A 23,539-nucleotide genomic window follows, 5' to 3' on the forward strand; every position below is an offset into this window, starting at 1 on the left:
GAATGGCATATGCCAGATGGACAAATAAACCTGGTCACATCCCTTTTTGGGGGGTGATTGGTGGTATTCAGTGTTCAGACTCCACTGATTAACTACCATAAATGTAGAAAAGAAACACTTCAAAATTATTCTGTATGTGAAGCTTTGTGTTCATTGTATATTTAATTGTACATTTGTTTATTGCTAACATATTCCACAACTCTTTACAGACATGATCATCACACTGGCTCAATGGAGCTCACAATCTAAATTCCCTATCAGTATGTCTTTGGAGTGTAGGAGAAAACCCACACAAACATAGATAGAACATAGAAACTCCATGCAGATGTTCTTGGTTGAATTCAAACCTAGGACCCCAGCACTGCAAGGAACCAGTGTTAACCACAGAGCCACCATGCTGGCCAAAGGTATGTATTCGAAATGAAATGTGTTGTAACCCAGGGTATTAGTCTTTTGGAGGTTGATGAAAATGTAAGTTAGGGTGATGTCTACCATTATGTTGGGCTCTAATTCTTTATAAAAAAAAAAAGCTTTTTAGATTATTTTGAATCAAGTTACAGCTTGACTGTTTCATGAAAAAAAAAAATATATATTAAATCTTATTCATTACATTTTCACCATTTTCAATTGAGTTTATATTTTCTATATTCTACAGACGGAAACGTTAAAAAAGGTTATATAGAAATGAAAGATCAAACATTGACCTAGAAAAAAATCTAATTTGTTCTTCATGCTTTGTCAAGGCATGAATTGGCCTTCACTCCCAATTTATTTCTCATTTTGACAGGAGTAAACTTACATATATAAAAACAGATAATATGAATGCGAATCATTATGTATGGATAATCTAACTTCCTTTGTAAGGAGTATTTTCTTTATAATTGCAGTTACATCAAATCATACATATATTTACTAATTAGAAAAACATACATGTCTTGAAGCTTCATAATCAAATATCTTTTCTATGCTTAGAAAGCTAATACATTTTACTGGTTTCTTCACAGGCATTCATTTTTTTTCTCCCTCATTTAACCCATAATAAAAGTTGACAGAAATGAAAATCTTATGTGTAATTTCACACTAGCGTTATTCTTTTCCGGCATTGAGTTCCGTCCTAGGGGCTCTATACCTGATAAAAACTGATCAGTTTTATCCTAATGCATTCTGAATGGAGAGCATTCCGTTCAGGATGCATCAGGATGTCTTCAGTTCAGTCTTTTTGACTTTTCAGGACGTAGATAATACAGCAGCATGCTGCGATTTTATCTCCGTCCAAAATTCCGGAACACTTGCCGGAATGCCAGATCCGGCATTTTTTCCCATTGACATGCATTAATGCCGGATCCGTCCCCGAGTGTATCGGCAAAACGGATCTGGTATTGTGGTCTGCGCATGCTCAGACCACAAAAAATTTGAAAAAATAAATGCTGGATCAGTTTTTCCAGATGACACCGGAGAAACGGATCCTTCATTTCAATGCATTTGTCATATGGATCAGGATCCTTATCCGTATGACAAATGCCATCAGTTTGCATGCGTTTTGACGGATCCGGCAGGCAGTTTAGGCGACGGAACTGCTTGCCGGAATCCTCTGCCGCAAGTGTGAAAGTACCCTAAGGCAAAATGGCCTGATGCTGTATTTGCTAGGCTGTAAGTAGTGTATATGATACACAGCTCTAGGATGAATGTTACTTATTTCCTGATAGTCATCCATAATACTCCCTATTTTTAGGAAAGGCAGAGTACAGGGGCAGTGCTCCAAGGACTCAGATATCTCTGCAGCTGTTTAACATACAGACATAAAAAAGTAAAATTTTAACCAGCATGATCAGCCCCTACCAGGCAGTATGCCAGGTTTAATAGGGTTGGCCATGCTGACAGAGGCTCTTTAACCCATTCTACCCCGGGCCAGTTTTCACCTGCCTGCCCAGTGAGGGCACATGGCAGGGTGGCACATGGCAGGACTCAGGACAGAAGGCGCGCTATGGTTTTTGCAGCGCAGATTTTAAAGGATTGGTTTATGGGCGCCACTGGTTTTTATTTTTTGAGTGATTGTCTTATTTTTTGTGGGATGAGGTGACCTTTTCAATTGTACTATTTTAGGGTGCATAAGACTTTTTGATCACTTGGTATTATACTTTTTGTGAGGCAAGGTGAAAAAAAGCTGTTTAGGCATAGTTTCAATTTTTTTTTTTTACAGTATTCACCTGAGGGCGCATATAATGTGATATTGTTACGGATGCGGCAATACCCAATATGTCTATTATTTTTATTTTTGTTAAGTTCTACAAAGTAAATGCATTTTTGAACAGACTGAAATCTTGTTTTTGTGTTGGCCATTTTCTGAGAGCCAGATTTTTTTTGATTTTTTTTGGGGGCGATTTGGGTGATTGTCTTAAGTAGGATCTTAATTTTTGCGAGATGAGATGATTTGATTGGTACCATTTTGGGCTAAATATGCCTTTTTGATCGCTTGGTATTACACGTTTTGTGAGAGAAGGTGACCAAAAATGGCAGTTTTTTTTTACTGCATTCACCTGACAGGGTGTATAATGTGATATTTTTTACAGAGCCGGTCGATACGGACACAGCAATACCTAATATGTATACTTTTCTTTTTTTCCTAATTTTTTACAATTTTTTATTACTTAATTATGGGAAAAGATAGCTTTTTTTTTTACTTGAAACATATATTTTTTTATTATGCAAAACGTTATTTAAACTTTTTTTCCCACAACTTTTGGGAGTCTGATCCCCTGTTCAATGCATTACAATACTTCTGTATTGTAATGCATTGGCTATAAGTGTATTACACACTGTGATACACTTACAGGCCTATGCTGCATTTTTTTGTGTAAAAAAACTAGTTTGAAATACTTCAATAATTATCTGGGTTTAAAAAAACACCAATTTTTGGCAATATCCTACATCTGGTGCCTTTACAGCATGTGTCAGTGTGAAATACAAGCTTGCAATACTTTAATAATTTTCTGGGTTTAAAAAAAACCACCAATTTTTGGCAATACCCTACATCTGGGGCCTATGCTGCATTTGTTAGTGTGACATACAAGCTAGAAATACTGCAATAATATTCAGGGTTTAAAAAAACACCCATTTTGGGCAAAAAACTAGATTTGCAGCCTTTGCTGCATCTCAGTGTGAGATACACGCGTTAGATACTGCTGTTCTATTCTGTTAAAAAAAATACCCATTTTGGGCAAAATACTTAATTTGCAGCCTTTGCTGCATCTGTCAGTGTGAGATACAAGCTAGAAATACTGCAATAATATTCTGGGTTTAAAAAAAACACCCATTTTGGGCAAAATACTTAATTTGCAGCCTTTGCTGCATCTGTCAGTGTGAGATACAAGCTAGAAATACTGCAATAATATTCTGGGTTTAAAAAAAACACCCATTTTGGGCAAAAAACTAAATTTGCAGCCTTTGCTGCATCTGTCAGTGTGAGATACACGCGTTAGATACTGCTGTTCTATTCTGTTATTTTAAAAAAATACCCATTTTGGGCCAAATACTAAATTTGCGGCCTTGGCTGCATCTGTCAGTGTGAGATACAAGGATAATAATCACCCCAAATGGGCTGTATAGTACATTCCAGAAAATAGTAATAGCTGGATTAGTTATCCCACAGCGTCCGGGGATTATAGGCAACCGAGACTGACAAGTATAATGCAAAATATCTCAAGTCTGGTAAGTGACTAAATCCCGAGGTATAGCGATGGTCATGAGAGATATCTGAGGCCCAATATGGATGTAAAGAAATACAATATATGGGTGTCAAGCTATACTATACACAGGACGTACCTGAGGACATGGTGAACACAGGAGGGTACTAGACCCTCAGCGCTAGACCTCGACGCAATAATCCTGCAATAATATTCAGGGTTTAAAAAAACACCCATTTTGGGCAAAAAACTAAATTTTCAGCCTTTGCTGCATTTGTCAGTTTGAGATACACGCGTTAGATACTGCTGTTCTATTCATTATTTTTTTTTAAAACACTCATTTTGGGCCAAATACTAAATTTACGGCCTAGGCTGCATCTGCCAGTGTGAGATACAAACTTGAAATACTGCAATAATATTCAGGGTTTAAAAAAACACCCATTTTTGCCAATACCCTACATCTGGGGCCTATGCTGCATTTGTTAGTGTGATATACAAGCTATAAATACTGCAATATTATTCAGGGTTTAAAAAAACACCCATTTTGGGCAAAAAACCCTTTGCTGCATCTGTCAGTGTGAGATACACGCGTTAGATGCTGCTGTTATATTCTGTTATTAAAAAAACACCCATTTTGGGCAAGATCCTAAATTTGAGAAATATGAGGAGAGCGTCAAATAAGGACGTGGCCCCGGTCGTGGTGCTGCTGGTGAAGCTCCTGTTGCAGGGAGAGGACGTGGTCGATCTGTGCCAGCTACACTCACAAGTGAAACACCTTCCTCAGGTGCGAGTAGGCAACAGTGTTATTTGGTAGGACCAAATGCGGCTCTACGAATGGTGAGGCCAGAACAAGTACAGGCGATAGTAGATTGGGTGGCTGACAGTGCCTCCAGTTTCTTTACATTGTCTCCCACCCAGTCTCCTGCTGAAAGATCAGAGTTGGCTCCTGCAGCCTATGTCCATCAGTCCTTCACCTCATCCCCTTGCAAATCAGACAAGCAGTCTGAGCCCCAAGTCATGGAGCAGTCTCTTCTGCTTTTTGATGACTCTGCTAGCAGGGTTTCCCAGGGCCATCCACATAGCCCTGCCCCAGAAGTGGAAGAGATTGAGTGCACCGATGCCCAACCACTTATGTTTCAAGATGAGTGCATGGGAGGACCACCGCAGCACGTTTCGGATGATGACGAAACACAGGTGCCAACTGCTGTGGCTTTTGAAAGTGTGCAGAGCGACAAGGAGGGCAGGGGTGAAGACTGGGTGGAGGATGATGTGGGGGACGATGAGTTCCTCGACCGCACATGGAATCAAGGTCATGCGAGTGACCTGTGTAGTTCGGAGGAAGAGGCAGTGGTCGCACAGAGCCACCAGCACAGAAGAAGAGGGAGCATGGTGCAAAAGCGGAGTGGCTGTCCCCTAGACAGTACGCCTGCTACTGTCCACCGCAGCAAGGGACCTCGCATACCAAAGCCAGCTCCAAGGAGTTCCCTGGTGTGGCAGTTCTTCAGACAATTTGCTGACGACAATACACGAGTGGTTTGCACGCTGTGCAATCAGAGCCTAAAGCGAGGCATAAACGTTCTAAACCTGAGCACAACCTGTATGACCAGGCATCTAACTGCAAAGCATGAGCTGCAGTGGAGTAGACACCTCAAAAACCAAGAAAGGTCTCTGGCTCCTCCTGCTTCCTCTTCTGCTGCAGTCTTGGCCTCTTCATCCACCTCTGGAGTGACAGTGCCACCTGCCACCCCGCAAGCAAAGGATCTGCCAGCAACACCACTATCTGGGTCACCAAGCATCTTCACAATGTCCCACGAAAGCGTTCAGCTCTCCATCTCCCAAACACTGGAGCAGAAGAGAAAGTACCCTGCTACCCACCCGCGATCCCTGGCCCTGGAATGCCAGCATTTCAAAATTACTGGCCTTTGAAATTCTGTCATTCTGTTTGGTGGAGACGGAGAGTTTTAAAAGCCTTATGGCGGTGGCTGTCCCACAGTACGTCGTGCCCAGCCGCCACTACTTTTCCAGGCGTGCCATCACTTCCCTGCACAACCAAGTGGGGGAAAAAATCAGGTGTGCACTGCACAACGCCATCTGTGGCAAGGTGCAACTCACTACGGATACGCTGACCAGTAAGCACGGTCAGGGACGTTATATCTGCATAACAGCACACTGGGTAAATACAGTGGCGGCTGGGCCTGAGGCAGATAGCAGTTTGACGCATGTCCTTCCACCACCAAGGATTGCAGGGCGCTTCAGTTTGTCTCCTGTTGCTTCCTCTTCCTACTCTGCTTCCTCATCCTCTACCGGCTCCTCATCCGGTCAGCGTAACACCTTCACCACCAACTTCAGAACAGCCAGGGGTAAACGACAGTAGGCAGTTTTAAAACGTATCTGTTTGGGGGACAAACCCCACACCGCGCAGAAGCTGTGGATGGGCCTTGAACAACAGACCGATGAGTGGTTGGTGCCAGTGAGCCTGGCCTGTTGGTGTGCGATAATGGGCGAAATCTCGCAGAAGCTGTGGGACTAGCCGGTTTGACGCACATCCCTTGCCTGGCGCATGTGCTGAATTTGGTGGTGCAGAGGTTCCTTAAAAATTACCCCGATATGTCAGAGCTGCTGCATAAAGTGAGGGCCGTCTGTGTGCACTTTCTGCGTTCTCACCCTGCTGCTGCTCGCCTGTCAGTGCTGCAGCGTAACTTTGGCCTTCCCGCTCACTGCCTCATATGCGACGTGCCCACAAGGTGGAACTCCACCTTGCACATGCTGGCCAGACTGTGCAAGCAACAGCAGGCGATAGTGGAGTTTCAGCTGCAGCACGCACGGGTGAGTCGCTCTGCGGAACAGCACCACTTCACCACCAATGACTGGGCCTCCATGCGAGACCTGTGTTCCTTGTTGCGCTGTTTCGAGTACTCCACCAACATGGCCAGTGCCGATGACGCTGTTCTCAGCGTTACTATCCCACTTCTATGCCTCCTTTAAAAAACACTTCTGGCGATGATGGAAGAGGATGTGGCACAGGAGGAGGAGGAGGAAGAGGGATAATTTCATAGGGTTTCTGGCCAGTCATTCACAAATGGCTCCGAGGGTGGGTTCCTGCACCCACAAGCGCCATGTACACAAATGTCCAGCCAGGGCACAGTTCTGGAGGATGACGAGGTGGAGGATGAGGAGGAGAGATGGAGGAGGAGGAGGAACTGTGTTCACAGCAGGGTGGAACCCAAACCAGCTCAAGGCCATCACTGGTGCGTGGCTGGGGGGGGATACAGAGGACACAGACGATACACCTCCCACAGAGGACAGCTTGTCGTTGCCTCTGGGCAGCCTGGCACACATGAGCGATTACATGCTGCAGTGTCTCCGCAACGACCGCCGAGTTGCCCACATTCTAACTTGTGCTGATTAATGGGTGGTCACGCTGCTGGATCCCCGTCTTTAATTCCGTCACTGGAGCAGGATCGTAAGATGCGCAAGTAAAAGCATACAATATATTTATCAGTAGTCTGGGTGAATAATGGGCGTTGACACTTTTCGGTGCTTGACGGGGAAATATGGACGACAATCATGAGTAAGGGCAATAAAGTCCATGGCAAGTAATAAAGAGTCCCAATAGGTATTGGCATATAACAAAGGGCAAATATATTTTTTTTAGCATATAAAACTTTTTAAGAGATGGCATAGTGCAATGATCACAGAAAATGTCCTTCTGGGCATATGACTTAAAACATTATAAAATATGTCCATAGCAAAATCCCAAATCAACCTGAAAAGGGGGGTTAAAGGGGAAAAAAAATTCAAAAACAGGCACAACGGTGATGAAGAATGCAGTATTGTCCGACAGGGACTCCTTAAAAAGGGCACAATGCGTGTATTGGTATCCAGAGTGGCTTAAGGAAACTGCAACTGGGCTGTGGGGAACTGGCAGCAGCTCACATTGTTGCAACAAAGGACACTTGTACTGGAACAGTCATTAAGGTATAATGGTGCAGGTGTTGGCCTAGCAGGCCTACTTACAAATAGGTGTCCATTCTACCATGGTCATCATGGATGGTGAATCCAGCCTCTGCTTTTAACTGTGGACAGTAGTTTGGGTAATATAGAGGATTAATTCTTGCAACTGCACTTGCAGGTAAGTAGTTTGGAAAAGGACCTACCCATTGTGTTGGTCCTACAGGTTGTGGTGCAGATACTCTCTGTGGATGAACCCGTCTGTTAACATAGAAAAGTCTCCTCATAGATGCAGCAATCATGGGATCATCGCTGGTAGATGCTGGAACCACAGGAACAGCAGCAGTAGGCTCTGATGTAGCAGAGTTGGTTGATAGGTCCCAGTTTTCCTCTGTAGGTTGCTACTTTTTAGTAGAGTCTGTGTTACAGCTGTCTCACCGGGGCTGAGTTGCTATGAGCGCAGCGACCTGGCGCAGGCCTTCCAGATGGACTTCCAACCTGGCAATCTGTTCCTCCACACTGGCTTGTTGGGTTACATGGGAAACATCAGGTTCAGCGGCTGTGGAAAACGTCTTCTCCTGTCGCTTACCTTCCAGGTGAGCGTGGAACTTTTCCCTTTTCACGATGTGCTCTAGGGTTCTGTCCTTGCAAGGAAGGAAGCTCTAGTGATGGGTACGGGCTGGCTGGCTTCTCCAGTTGTCCATGCAAATTAGATTATGGCGCAGCAGAGATACGATATCCTGCTTTTCAACACAGTGGCGCCAATATTTTCCCGCACTGAAGGGTGTGTGACTTAGTTTTTCCCGCCAAGCTGCTCAGTGATGGTGCAGCAAACAACTACAAGTCCTTCAGGCGGCCATTTTAAGTGCAAAATAGTCCATTCAAATACAGCAAGCAGCGCTACTGACTCTTGAAAAATCCACAATTTTGCAGTTTTAACAATGCGGTTTTGTAGTAGAAGGATAGCGCAATACATGCAGACAGTCTCTAAGCAATCTGAACAGTCTTTTGGCCCAATAAAAGATATAAACAGTTGGGGCTCATTCACAAAAGGCAGTCTATAATGATGCAGGGTTTTGCAAGTCCTGTTCACAGCGCCAATTTATTATGGCGGTACACAAATGCAGCAATGCACAAATCCAGTTATTAATTAGGCGCAGAGGAATATAAAATCCTGTTCGTGACGCCAATTTTATTTATGCGGTATGCCAGACCAAACAGGGGAATTATACGTGAGGTCACGGTGTGAGCTTCAGGTGGATCCAGGTAAAAACAGTTCTGGTTATTCACGGTTATGTCGTCCCTGGGCAGGCTCGCATAAGTGAAGAGGAGAACGGCACCAGAATTCTCTGGGGCACACTCTGGTGTAAGGGACACAGGCCAGATGGTGGTTCGAGGTGCCCTTGATGGTCTGTATTAATGTGCCTATGGCAAGGTCCCTTGTAGTCGTGACGCCAGTACCTTTTGTGGTGGTACAACCGTTTCAGTAGTGTTAATTGAGGAACTGAAGACTGAGACAAGGATGGTGTAATTCAACTTAAAACTTTTACTGAATGTTTTGCTCCTGGTAACAATTCCATCCAATTTATAAAACAGTCCTTTGTACATCTCAGCATAAAGTACAGTCTCATGCATACAGGGGTAGGGAAATGTAAGTCCTCAGAAGAAAACAGGCTCTTAGTCCTAAATATATATGAAAGCTACTGCTTCAGACTAGGCTTTGAAGTAGATAAAGTCTTTGGCTGGTAAAAACTCTCACCTGATTCTAACCTGACTTGAAGGTGGTTTTCTGAGTCCTTGAACCTCTATTTTCCAGTGTATTCTGACAGATGGCCTATCTGTCCTCAGGGTTTAACTGGAGGTGTTGATGCCAGAAGTTGTGTCCTACACCTGCTTGCAAAGGTGCCTGGGAAGCCCTTAAATATGGCCGTGTGCTAGCCTTTGACTTGAAATATATGTAAGAATCCCCTTGAATACTTGCTTTAGTAGCTGGACACTGGTTACCTCGGAAGAGTGTGATATAGAAGTGGACCTCTCACCTCTGGGTGGAATCTTGCGGCTTTTAACCGTGGTTTGTGGAGCCAACAGGGAGAGAGCAGAGAGGCAGGAGGCCTCCCTCCAGCAAGCAGCTACTTCATGGCTGCATACTGACTTAAACTAGTCCAGACTGGAACTGAACCTGAACTGCCTAACTTGGTCCTGAGCTAAGCTATTTATACAGTAACACTACCCCATCTTCTGGAGAAACTAGTGTAGTGCACCCTAACTAGGCCTGTGTAAAGGATCTTACATGTGGAATCACATTGTGACATGGGAGAATATGACATGAGATGAAATACAGCATACAGGAATAATACCTAAGACATTAAAACATAATAAAAACAAGTTTGTGGTGCCCACAGCCACGTAGTGGGACACTGCACTTCCTTTTCTCCCTCTGTCTTGGTAGGAACTCCCCTCGTGGCGGGAAGCAGGAAAAAAATTCCCTAAAATGTACCCAAATTTATCACTCTATTACTTCCCTATCACACTACATTAGTGGTTTGTGTCTGTATTAGCTTTTTGTCAGACACTGCCACATAGCCAGGTCCAGATTAACAATGGTGCACATGGAGCACCATTGTGACTTAGAGTTTAAGGATTCTGGAACAGCTGCCAATATACAATGAAATAATTGAAAACTACCGTTGTTCCAGTAACAGCGCAGTAGTTCACAGTAAATCTGTGGTACCCCAAGGGGTATCTGCAATTGTTTAATGTTTGATACGTAATGTATTGTATTTTTATGTTTATACCATTTATTCCAGCAGAGGAGGTCATGGTTGACAACGGTTGACAGGAATAGGGCTAACCACCCTGTTCCTACCCTCTTGGTAGGAGTGGGAGTGGGATGGTCCTGTTTCCTGCCAGGAGGGGGAGTTCCAGTCTAGTGGGAAAGCGAGAGGAAAGGGGAGTTCATCTTAGGATAGTGTGGAGTGAGTAACCACATGTCAGAGATCCCACTCCCAACCCTATATTATTCTCCTGTGACGGAAATTTAGTAAACAGATATTCATCTCCTGTGAGACCAATACTCCAGTCAGAACAGCAAAACTCAGAAATACACCTTCAAGAAAGCATCAGTGTGAAAAGCCAGGAGAGTCATCAGCGAAATTAGAGCTTTACAAACTTTACAAACAATGCTGCACGGTGAGGGAATACGGCTCAGACTCTCATCACCTAAATCACCACAAGACTAGACAAAGCTCAAGTTTACAGCTTACAGTGGACACCTATACCCAAAAGTACCTGATAGTGTGACTATATAGCCACCCAACCTGCTATTATACCTCTTCAAATGTTAACAGAAGCTGCCCTTTGTATTTGGTGTTGCTTTTACAAGAAGTTATATTTCACACTAGTAGTAAGATTCGGGATGTTTCGTCAAAGTGACAGGTACCACGCCCCTTTTACACGCCCCCTTTTTATATAGCTTGATATCAATTTGATATCAAACTATAGTAGCTTGATATCAATTTGATATTAAAATATTAAAATTTATAGGGCTCGCTATTAAAATTTATAGGGTTCGCTATTATTTATAGGGCTAGCAATTAAAATATTAAAATTTATAGGACTCGCTATTAAAATTTATAGGGCTCGCTATTATTTATAGGTCTAGCTATTAAAATATTAAAATTTATAGGGCTCGCTATTAAAATTCGCTATTAAAATTTATAGGGCTCGCTATTATTTATAGGTCAAGCCATTAAAATATTAAAAAATTATAGGACTCGCTATTAAAATTTATAGGTCTCGCTATCGCTATTAAAATTTATAGGACTCGCTATTAAAATTTATCGTGTTTGATATTAAAATGTATAATGCATGATATTTTAATATAATAGTATTAAAAATCAAAACGATGACAAATATAATTTGGTTAAAAAGCTTTATTCATTTTCCTTATTTACAACAGCCCCGTAGGGACAGACACGTTTGACTGTAATTATAGCATCGTATACATAACCGTTTCATGCGTTTTGCTACAAATGATCGCACAATACGGTCATTTTTTCTAAAATCGTTAGTGAACATTTTTAACACATTTTCAAAAGAGCTCCCTTTAGCGAGGCATTGCAAGATATAGATACAGTAATGGCCGCAGACCGTACTAACGGCGTCTTGTATTTGTCTGTTTTGGTACCTTATAGTCTTAGAATTTTTATATAAAAACTGCATAAACTCGCCCGGAAATATTTCATTTTCGGGGGATAAACCATAACTATCAAAAAAAATAGATATATCATTCGGGTATAATATAATTAAAATCCAATGCTTCCCCCGCTGATACGAATTATCCGTATTTACAATGTAGGCCGCGGGCCTGTCGATGATCTTACCCCCCGGTAATAAATCACACGGGAATACACCTTTAAATATGCGCCTGGCGTTAATATCAGCTTTAATAACACATGCAATTTCATAATTATTCATGTCTATTGAAAATCATATAATACCTCACGACGATTATTTATTTCAATAATATTTTCATGAACTGAATATACAATCATATTAATTGTGTTCGCAATCGGCTCGGCAAATCTAATTTCAGCTCTCAGATTGCCAGTTTTTACTAGAGAGAAATGACCGCCGGGCTCCTGATCCGGCGATAAATCAAAAGCGAACAAAGTGTAACCGTTCAAAAACTCGTGTCGATCGACTGATAAAGCGTTGTCGGCCTTGTGTTTCCCCGAAATATGTACTAGTGACATATATTCACGAACAGCTGACTCGTCTTGGAAGTTAGGTTGAAAAGGTTTTGCAGGTATCTGTTGACCATCCAAATATAAGGCTGCATAATTCACATTATAGTGGTTGAAGCACAAAGGGTTTCTTTGGTAACTCCCGGAAAATGATTCGTTATCCACAAACGCTAGTATTACTGTTTTTGGTAGGTTGCCGAGGAAAAGATTCTCGTGGTTACATATGCGAGTACCGGCGGGGACGCTATACACTTTAAGCGACGCCCGATCGATCGAGTACTTTGCGTTAGCGGTTAACAGAGCACGACTGTGACCGATTCTTACAGCGGGCGATACTTGTACTCTTTTGACAAACAGGGAAGCGTGCTGTATCTGTACTTTAAAATGTGCCGCCTCGGCCGACATAAGGCAGAAAGTATCTTTGTTTCTTGTCAATTTTATCTTTAGATCTAAACCGTTCAGTATTAACTTTGGTTGATTAAATATATCGGCGTAAATGGGGCCCATTAATTCAACACTCCTAGAGCGGGCTGAATACTTTGCTCTCTTGCTGAAGCCGTCATTACGCCCGTCGAGAACCCGGTCATCATGATGTCCCGCTGTGTCTTTATAGAATAAACCGGCTGTAAACTGGGACGCTAAAGTTTGTGAATTATAATTTATTAGGGACTCTATATACGCTCTATACGTATAAAGGTTGTCGCTTCTTGAAATCAACGTGTCGCCGAGCGTTATATCCAGCTGATTAAAAAGACTCGCTATAGGGTAGTTAATAAGTGCAACGCGGGATCCTTCCGGTATGGGGGTGTTGTCAGGACTAACGATTTTGCAAACGACGTGTAACAATGTGTTATTAAGGTCGTAATAATATTCACCGCTGCCCGTGATGTAGAATTCCAAAGGTGCATTGTCAGTTATTGCAGCGATTGGCTGCACCTCTACATAAAGCGATTTTTCAATGCTTGTTTGGGTAGGTGGTATTTGAAAGATATCCAACTCTGATTTGGCGTACTCGGCGGAGGCGTCATGCACGAAAGCCATAGCGTCTAACTAGAAGATGTCACTCGGTGAGCGACTTCTTGTTTTCTGGCGGCGACGTCTCTTAGGTTGTGCTACTTTATTCATAAAAGATGGTAAGACAAAGGCCGCTCGTTCACGTTTTCTTTTACGCGTTTTTTTACGTATTTGAACGACACCAGAGCCCTCCTGGTTCTGCGCCGACCTATTTACACGATCCATAAAGGCGGTCGAAGCCGTAGTAACAACGTCTTTAGCGATGTTACGGGCGGCTGTTTTCACATGTGGTTTTGCAAGCTCCAAACCTCTCTTAAATAGGGGAACGACACGGCGGAACAGACCCCGAAATAACCCGGCGAGTCCAGAACCATGCATGAATTCAGTACCGTGGAAGCCGTCCAAGCCATGACCGGCTTGCGTTATGTAATAATGCGTATAAGCGTCCGGGTCACCGTACACTCTCTGGGACAACATTTTAGTGCGTCGTCACCGCGCGCGGTCTAAAGTGTAATCGCACAATAGTCTTACCGTATTTGAATTTAACAGGTTTAGCCTGATCCGTCAGTATCGATATTGTAACCGTGTCAAAATGATGTTTACAAACAGGTATATAGTCCGGCCGGTGATACTTTTGCGTGACGATATCACCATTCTTGCCGCCTAACTCGACAGTTCTTAAAAGTTGTACGTAACTATCCCCAACAAGTTGATGTTGGACGATATCGGTACATACAAACAATGTATAAAAACCGGCTTTAATATCGGCATTAATTTTTTTCTCTTTTGATGAAACTAGAGCAAGCCCCTTTATACCACCAACATGATGTTCTAAAACAGGTAATCCGGGTCCTTTGTAGCGGAGAGTGATGTGCTCGGTGTCGACATTCTTGAGCGGCGGAGCTTTCGAATACCCCGTAAGCCCCAAAATATTCCCCAACTTCACACAAGGCATGAACTTGTATGCTGGTGAATTCAGTACATAAACGGTTCTGTCAATATCATCGTATCTTAGACGCAATTGATCGGGAGGTATTTTTATAGATTCAAGCTTGCTATTAATGGCTTTGATGAGATCTTGCATATTGGAGTAATAACCCGATTTAACAAAAAGTTCGCTGATCGTCTCGTCGCGCTGGGCGACGTAGAATACACCATCTCCGGGGCCAAAGGTTTCCCACGTATGTGGATACTGTATCTCCACTAAAGCTACTTCGTAAGGGCCGCGAAGATGCACCGCTTTTGCTAACTTAGTGGTGTACTCGGCGATGCTGTTTTCGGGATAAAGTTTGGCGGAGGCGTTGCAAGGCAGCGTGATAAAAAACGATCCGTCCTCCATAGTTTACAGGCGCATCAACTGTTTTTCAGGCACCCAAGAGTTAAACTTGTCAGGGTAACCTATCCACTTTACAAAACACAACGTTTTACCCCGAACTTTCTTCTTTTTCAGTATTTTTTCTATCCTGTAAACGCGTCGCTTGTCGAGAGTTACTTTTTGGACTTCTTCCGGGTAGAACGAGCCTTCAATGAGCTCATCGGACAGGTCTGAGGCCCCTAGTGTTTACAGCATGAATTTTAAATATCTCGTCCGTATAGGTTTGTTCATACCCCTTTGTAAAAACACCCTTATAACGAACAATTCTGACATGGTCACCTATTTTTAATACCTGTTTAACTTTTTTAATAGTATCGTAACACCCGTAGATATTTTTCCAAACGGTTAAAGAGTTCTCTTTTGACACATCGACGGGGCGCCGCCTTATAGTTCTGTGGTATGTGTGGTTATAACTATACACCAAGTCTTGCAACTTGTCGATGTACCTGTACGTGTTTTGTTCTCTAAGATAGCGCCACATTTTAGTTTTCAGCGTTCTATTAAAACGCTCGACCAACGCTGCCTTAACAGCGTTTGTAGTTAAAAAATGATGTATTTTATAGGTTTCACAAAGATGCTGCATAGGTTTGTTTATAAACTCACGGCCCCGATCAGTCTGTAGCTTTTGGGGGGTTCGGCCGCTTAACTTAAATATCTGCTCAAAAGCGGTAGCCACGGTCGCCCCGGACTTATTTGAAAGGCCCGACACCCAGGCATATTTAGATAGAATATCAACGACCGTCAGCAGGTATTTTACACCATTATTTTCTTTAGAAAAATCCATCATCGACACAAGATCTGCCTGCCATTGCGCATCTATGTCAGACACCATAACCTTGTTTCTTGTAAAGGTTTTTTTAACAGGTTTGTATAATGTGTAAGTATCCTCGTTACACAACCAGTTTTTGACAGAGTCTTTTCTTATTCCAAATTTCTGTACTTCTCTGAATAAGGCGTCAACGCCCCCATAAGAGCCGATAGCTTTTGGCGTGTAGTACTGTTTTCGCAATATTTTGCTTTTTGCAGGCATTTTAGCGGTGTTTTAAACAGCGTCTACTCAACAACACGTCCTAACTGTTTATACAATTTTAAATAATCAAGCTATTATATTTATTGTAAAAAGAAAAAACTGAAGACATTTTTATTTTAAACAGTTTATGTATAGTAAATAAACATTATAAGACATTACACACAAATACATTTTATACAGGCACAGTAAAAATTTCTGTAAAACAAATAAAAGTATTATAACATGTTTAATACAAACAAAATTTATATACAATCGCCAAAGTAAGAAAATTTACAACGTTAACCAAGCAGCTTGCAACAAGGGCGGTGGCCTCTTTTTAGGTAGTAATGACCCATGCGGCGATACAGTAGGAGCACTTAATAACCCCGGGGGTGTAAAAGGGCTTCGAGCCACGTCAAAGGGCTCACTCAGCGACTGCTTTTTCAAATTATCGAAAAGTTCTCTTGTTCTTGTGTTACCGATAACCGTTGACGGGGCGTTCAGCTGTGCGATAGTCTCCATAAAATAGTCCCAACCGTGAGGTTTATATTAGGCATGCCGTGACTCTGGGTAGCCGTTCGAAGCAGGTCAATAATGTTGGATCCGGGTACCGTTTGTTCTTTGTAAATGAACTCACCCATAGCGTTCCAGCACGGCTTATTACCAGAGCGGTACAGTTTACTTAACAATAGTTCGGCATTTTTTCTATAACGTGTGTTAATACTGTCAAGTATCTCGTTATTATCTGTGCTGCTTGAGGCTGCATTTGACAATTGTTGTTGATCGGTTTGCGGCTGTGTAATCAGGGTTATACCAGACATTTCTTTACCGGACTGTTTGTTGAGCATTAAGTACCTCTGTAACACAACTGTGTAGCTCTTAATTTTTTCATCATCTGAAAGGTCATTTCTGTGTAGTATTTCGCTAATCTCAGCATCTAAGCGCCGTATGGCTGTTTGGCGTATATCTGTTGCATCTACGGAGGTATTTTTAAGCCGTTCCATTTCATTTTTGGAAACCAGGAACATTTTCTCTGCATACTGCATTATGAACCACCGGCGGTATTAGCTATCAGGCTAGTGATTAAAGGTATGGCAAAGCCGTGCAAAGCTCCTATAAAACCGCCGCTCTGGCTCACAATGCGTTTCTTTCCTTTAATGGAGTACTTTTTATCGCTTAATTTCTTTATAGCCCTACGCCATTTTTTCAATATATTTTTTTGGCGCTCTTTAAGGGGGATCTTTCCTTTAAGAATGTTGAGAGCTATCTCGCCAATAGCCGATATCAAATCATTACTGGCGTTACGTAATATTGATTTTCGGGCCTTCAGATTTGTTTTGACTAATGCTTTTAAAAGGTCCCAATTACGCCGGATCCTGATCGACATCCTTACAGCACCAGCGCATCTAACAAAAATAACCGTAAAGATGTGCGCTACCTCATTTTAGAGCTTCTGTTTGCACACATAAGCTACAGGCAGATCTGGTAGGAACAGACCGGTTCTGAGTCGCAGGTCCTCAGGCGTGTCAGATCTTAAATCTACAAGTAAATAGCCGTAAGGCTTGTGTGTAGCATCTTCAAAAGCTTCTAAAAAGAAACGTGTTTTACCGGGGTACATCTGCCGAGCCAACGTAATAACCTGTAATTTATCACGGGGGTTCTTAAAAAGGACCATGTATTTAGTGTTTAAATTTATGGTTCGGCTTTTCTTACCCTGACAAAAAACGTTTTGAACGAGGTACATAATGCTCAAATTTCTGTGGTGCACGTATTTGGTGAATGCGTTTTGTATTTCAAGATTTTCACAAGCCGCCTCCATAAGATCATCAACAACCGCCAAATTTACCTTGTCTGTTGGAAATAGATCCGCGTCTGTAAAATTTTGCGGGACCCCCTCGATAAACCTGATATTTGTAAACAAACGGGTTAGTTCATCATACAATTTCTGCCAACAGGCGTAAAACCAAATGACATTATCAGGTTTGTGCGACATTAACGTATCCTTGTGCATTAATACATTTTTAACAAAAAAACTCTTCCCGGAATTTGAGGGTCCTGCTAGAATACATGAAAAAGGGTGTTGAAATTGTGCAGTCATATTTAATAGCCAAAAGGCAGCGTTGTAAAGTCAACCGTCAGCTGTCTCTTTGTGTAGACGCACTTTTGCGTTTTACGTAACGGTCTTGTCTCTATGGTCAAGCGCTTCCTATTTCTGATAATTCCGTCTTGCTCGATGCCTATTGTTTTCTGCGTCTCGGGGTCGCTGTTGTGTAAGTAATCCAACACAAGGTCTTTTAAACTGTCAAAATTAACAAGCCTTGTGTTAGCGACATTGAGTGTTATACCCTTAACCTTCAATACGGTTTTGCCGTTGTTAAGTTTGTAGCCGTAAGTCTTTGGGCCTGCGGACACAAACTCGGTAATGTGGGCATCGTCGGGTATTTCACTAGTTAGTTCACCGAGAAAATCACCCAAGGGTGGTGTCCATTCAGTCCCCTTACTCACGAATATGACTGAGTCTGTGTCATGATAAAGGCAACGTTCCTGTAGCCTGTCTAGCAGCGTGTATAATTCGAGTCTGGCATAGGCGGTTGTAAAACAGGCTATAAAAATGTTTGTGTTTTTGTTGTGGGTGTAGCGCTCTTTTACATATCGCCAATTGACTAAGGCCGTATCGTCATCGATGAAATTAACCTCGGAGAGGTCGTAGTACGGCACAAAAGCTAATTTGAAAAGCTCGTCAGGGTCCGTGACTATGCTGGTACGTGACAAGTTAGAACGCTGGCCAAACTTACCCCACAAAGAGTTTAGGAACAGTTTTGAAATTTGTCTTTTTGCGGGGTTTACAGCTATCTTATCAGAGCGCAGGCAGACATCTTCTTTTTTTAAAAATGCCTCTATGTAAGCGGCTTTTTCAGAATCCGTTTTACACCAACTGGGATAACCGGAAGCCTCCTGTTTATCTCTGAGGTGTAATTTGATGTACGGGGCGAACAAATTGTCTGTTGTATTCGGAAAATGCCAGATCTCGTAGATCTCGGCAATCCTGTAACCTTTTTCAACAGCTAAAATTAGCTCTATGGTGCACCATGTACCGGTTAGGGACCGCTCATCGTCTGTGTGACTGCAAATGTCTTTCTGACAACCCAAGGCACATGTGTAACATAGCGGAAACATTAGTTTTTTATTTAGCTTTACAGGGAGGACCGGAAAAAATAAGTCTCTTGGCGGGTACACTTTAACTCGTGCAATGCCAAAGTATTTTTTGATGTATCCAAAATGATCATAAATGATTTTTGGGTGCCCCGCAGGGTATGTCTTAGTTTTATTAACAAAAGGGTACAGACTGGTGAAATCGTAATAATGCAATGTTTCATCGGCCTGCACCTTGTGGTAAAGTTTAATGGCATTAGTTCGCCCGCCGTAAAGCGCGTCACGAGGATCCAAAGGAGCTGGGAATTTCATTTTAATCAGAAAGTCTTTGACCCCCGAATCGTTTGCAATCATTTCCCGCCACTCGTGTTCCCACAGGACGCGGACCGTAAAGCCTTGTCGCTGTAGTCGACTTTTCCTGACTAGGTCAGATTGGTATAGCTGCCCGTAGGACGATTTAGTAAGCTCGTTGCTGTCCTGCTCGTTATAACACACAGGACACCCATGATAAAAACAGCCCTGAAATTCAAAAGCGGTGTGTTTACCGTTAACAAAAGCATACCCGTCCCAAAAATATTTAGCAACCTTTTTTTCACCGCCCTTTAACGCGTGTTGTATAGAAATGCCTTCAGCATGTTCAAGGTACATGAGCCAATGTATAGCGGGTGTTGAAAAGCGTTTCTGGGTCTTGTGGTAATTATCTGCAGGGACAATCGCTATGGTATTTTTGGGTAGAAATTTAAACCGATACATGGCCATGCACACGGATGCCAATGTGATAAGCTGGAGTGGATCAATACATTTAGTGACCGTTCTGTATTTGTTTTCACTTTTAATGTATTGCAACACTTTTTGCTCCGTCATGGCCATAATCCTGTCCCTGTAACACTCACAAGCCCTTCTCAAAACCTCAACATCCTGCTTACAGTAAGCTTTTAACTCTTTTTGAAAATTGAAGGTATCATTTTTATGTTTCTCATACCAATCTATGAATTCTTTTTTATCACCGGACATCATGTATTCGACACCATAATACATAGCGGCCGGTAGGGAGCCTATGTAGTTTTGATTTTCAGCCGTGTTGAAAAAATGCGGGAAGTGCCCCTTGGCGCCTGAAAAACCCATAGCCTCGGGCATCTTGCTGAGTTTCATAGGCATGAAATTCAGAGAGTCTATGAACCTAATTTTTAAGTCCCTAAGGGTAACGCACATTAACCGACCACCTTGATTTATAATATCAATTTAAAATTTTTCATTAATCAACGCCTGTAAAACAAAATAAGCGTCGTAGCGGCCTGCATTGTGCGCTATGAACGTGTAACCCGAAAACTTACCGTCGGCAAAAAAATCGCACAAAGTCAAACGTACAGGTTTTTCCGCTAAACTGCCAGGAGTCGGGTCCGTATAGTGTGGTTGCGTAAATGAAATTGGGTACATGCAAGCCTGTTTCTTGCATGCATTCAAAATCGTAAAAGATGTACTTGTCAGTCATTTTTTTGGGGGTGTATGGCTGCATGTAACAAACATGGTCGTCAAATTTGTCAACCTGGCCGCCGCAGATGGGGCATTTTAAACCGTTACATTTGTGCTCATCGCCGTTGTCTATATATTTGTAACAAAATCCGCAAAAAGTTTTTTTCTTACAAAGAGCTTTATCACTAAGTGACAGGTTTCTATGTGTTTCAAAACATGTCGCTGAACGGCAATACGTCCTACATATCGGGCAACGTGTATTATTAGACTGCTCCGCACAATTCGGGCTCTGGCACGCTTTACAAAACTGCATGCACCCGTGTCGGTATTTATGACTGTATACAGTGCAACAAACATCGCAAAAATAATCGCCGCCGATAAAGGCTTTTAGATTTTTTTATGCCATAATAATGCTTTTCATGGTGCAATATATAGACGGTCTTTTCTTTAGCTGTGCGGGCTGTGTGATAATAACGCCACTGACCCCTATTGTGGTACAAAATTTTAATTGTGATGTTAAATTTTTTTTCAAATTCAGCAACGTCTGTAAAAGACACCAAATACCCCTCAGGTATTTGTAAGTCTCTATGCAGTTGTCGAGCTTTCTCTAACAAAGCAACATCGCCCATAGCTTTACATCTCTCTGTTAGCTATGTACCTAGCTAGCCATCTATGTATACATACAGACAAATATAACTGGCTTTTTTCTTTTACCACATGCAAACTAGACTATATTTTAACTAGCAATATCTTTCACTATTTATTCAATATGTCTTATTTTAGCTATGTGTACATGCCGCCAAAGACCCCCAACTATCTAAATTCTATCAATCCATCTATCTATATATCTATACATCTATCTATGTATCTATCTATTCTATATGTCTTAGGTTATCTGAATCTATGTAACGTCTATATAGCTATCTATCTATCCATTTTATCTATGTGTACACACCGCCAAAGACCCCCCCAACTATCTAAATTCTATCAATCGCAACTACAATTAATCTTTCGAACGTGTCAGCTATATAGTTGTAATTTAACTAACAATATACATTTTCGTTTAGATGGATTCGTGCCAAGATTTATGGGGGGATGACAACATGCCCGATGCGCAGCTGCTTATGGCGGTCGATGATTACTATGAGTCGTACATTAGCGGTGGTGGTGCGCAATTGTTTTCAGACGATTCGCCCAGTATGGGGCTAGTTCATACGTATATTTCAAGCGAACCCGATTACAATCCGACATCACCTTGCCTACCCGGTAAGTATAACCAGCTTATGCTTTTATTACATATGTATTTTTAGAGATCGCTATATTTCATGTACATTTATTACAGACACGCAAATCCGCGACATTTTAGGATTCGCGACCAGAGACGTTGATACTGAAAATACAACCACCACCGCTAATGTACGACTCATAGTAATCATCGACCGCCATAAGCAGCTGCGCATCGGGCATGTTGTCATCCCCCCATAAATCTTGGCACGAATCCATCTAAACGAAAATGTATATTGTTAGTTAAATTACAACTATATAGCTGACACGTTTAAAAGATTAATTGTAGTTGCGATTGATAGAATTTAGATAGTTGGGGGGGTCTTTGGCGGTGTGTACACATAGATAAAATGGATAGATAGATAGCTATATAGACGTTACATAGATTCAGATAACCTAAGACATATAGAATAGATAGATACATAGATAGATGTATAGATATATAGATAGATGGATTGATAGAATTTAGATAGTTGGGGGTCTTTGGCGGCATGTACACATAGCTAAAATAAGACATATTGAATAAATAGTGAAAGATATTGCTAGTTAAAATATAGTCTAGTTTGCATGTGGTAAAAGAAAAAAGCCAGTTATATTTGTCTGTATGTATACATAGATGGCTAGCTAGGTACATAGCTAACAGAGAGATGTAAAGCTAGATAGTTAGCTAGTTAGATAGATAGATGGATTGATAGAATTTAGATAGTTGGGGGTCTTTGGCGGTGTGTACACATAGATAAAATGGATAGATAGATAGATATATAGACGTTACATAGATTCAGATAACCTAAGACATATAGAATAGATAGATACATAGATAGATGTATAGATATATAGATAGATGGATTGATAGAATTTAGATAGTTGGGGGGGGGGGGGGGGTCTTTGGCGGCATGTACACATAGCTAAAATAAGACATATTGAATAAATAGTGAAAGATATTGCTAGTTAAAATATAGTCTAGTTTGCATGTGGTAAAAGAAAAAAGCCAGTTATATTTGTCTGTATGTATACATAGATGGCTAGCTAGGTACATAGCTAACAGAGAGATGTAAAGCTAGATAGTTAGCTAGTTAGATAGATAGATGGATTGATAGAATTTAGATATTTGGGGGGGTCTTTGGCGGTGTGTACACATAGATAAAATGGATAGATAGATAGATATATAGACGTTACATAGATTCAGATAACCTAAGACATATAGAATAGATAGATACATAGATAGATGTATAGATGTATAGATAGATGGTTTGATAGAATTTAGATAGTTGGGGGGTCTTTGGCGGCATGTACACATAGCTAAAATAAGACATATTGAATAAATAGTGAAAGATATTGCTAGTTAAAATACAGTCTAATTTGTATGTGGTAAAAGAAAAAAGCCAGTTAGTAAAGCATTACGAATATAAATAAGCAACGTTACATAGCGGCAGCTAAAATAATGCATATTCAAAATAGTGAAAGCTTTAAAAGCACAAGTGCCAATAAATCTTACCTTAAATGTATTATGACTTGCTGGTCTCTGCGTCCATGTGTCCAAGTCTCTCTGTGATAGCCATGCAGAGACTGGGCCCCTGTTTATATAGGCGGTCCGTGTTGTAACACTTGTCAGGTGGTAGCGATTAGCATATTGCATAGTTGCAAAAAAAAAATAAAATAAAAAAATAAATAAAAAATATAAAAAAAAAAAAAAAAAATCAAGCTATATAAAAGGATATAAAGAGATATCAATGTGTTTAGCCTTTATATCAATGTTATAAAATTACAAAAAATATTATTTATAATACCTAATTAAATTATAGTAGTTAAATTATGTTTTATAAGAATTTATATGTTTATTATAGGTCTTTTT

The sequence above is a fragment of the Bufo gargarizans genome, chromosome 1 (genome assembly GCF_014858855.1).
Source record: "Bufo gargarizans isolate SCDJY-AF-19 chromosome 1, ASM1485885v1, whole genome shotgun sequence".
Taxonomy (NCBI): Eukaryota; Metazoa; Chordata; class Amphibia; order Anura; family Bufonidae; genus Bufo; species Bufo gargarizans.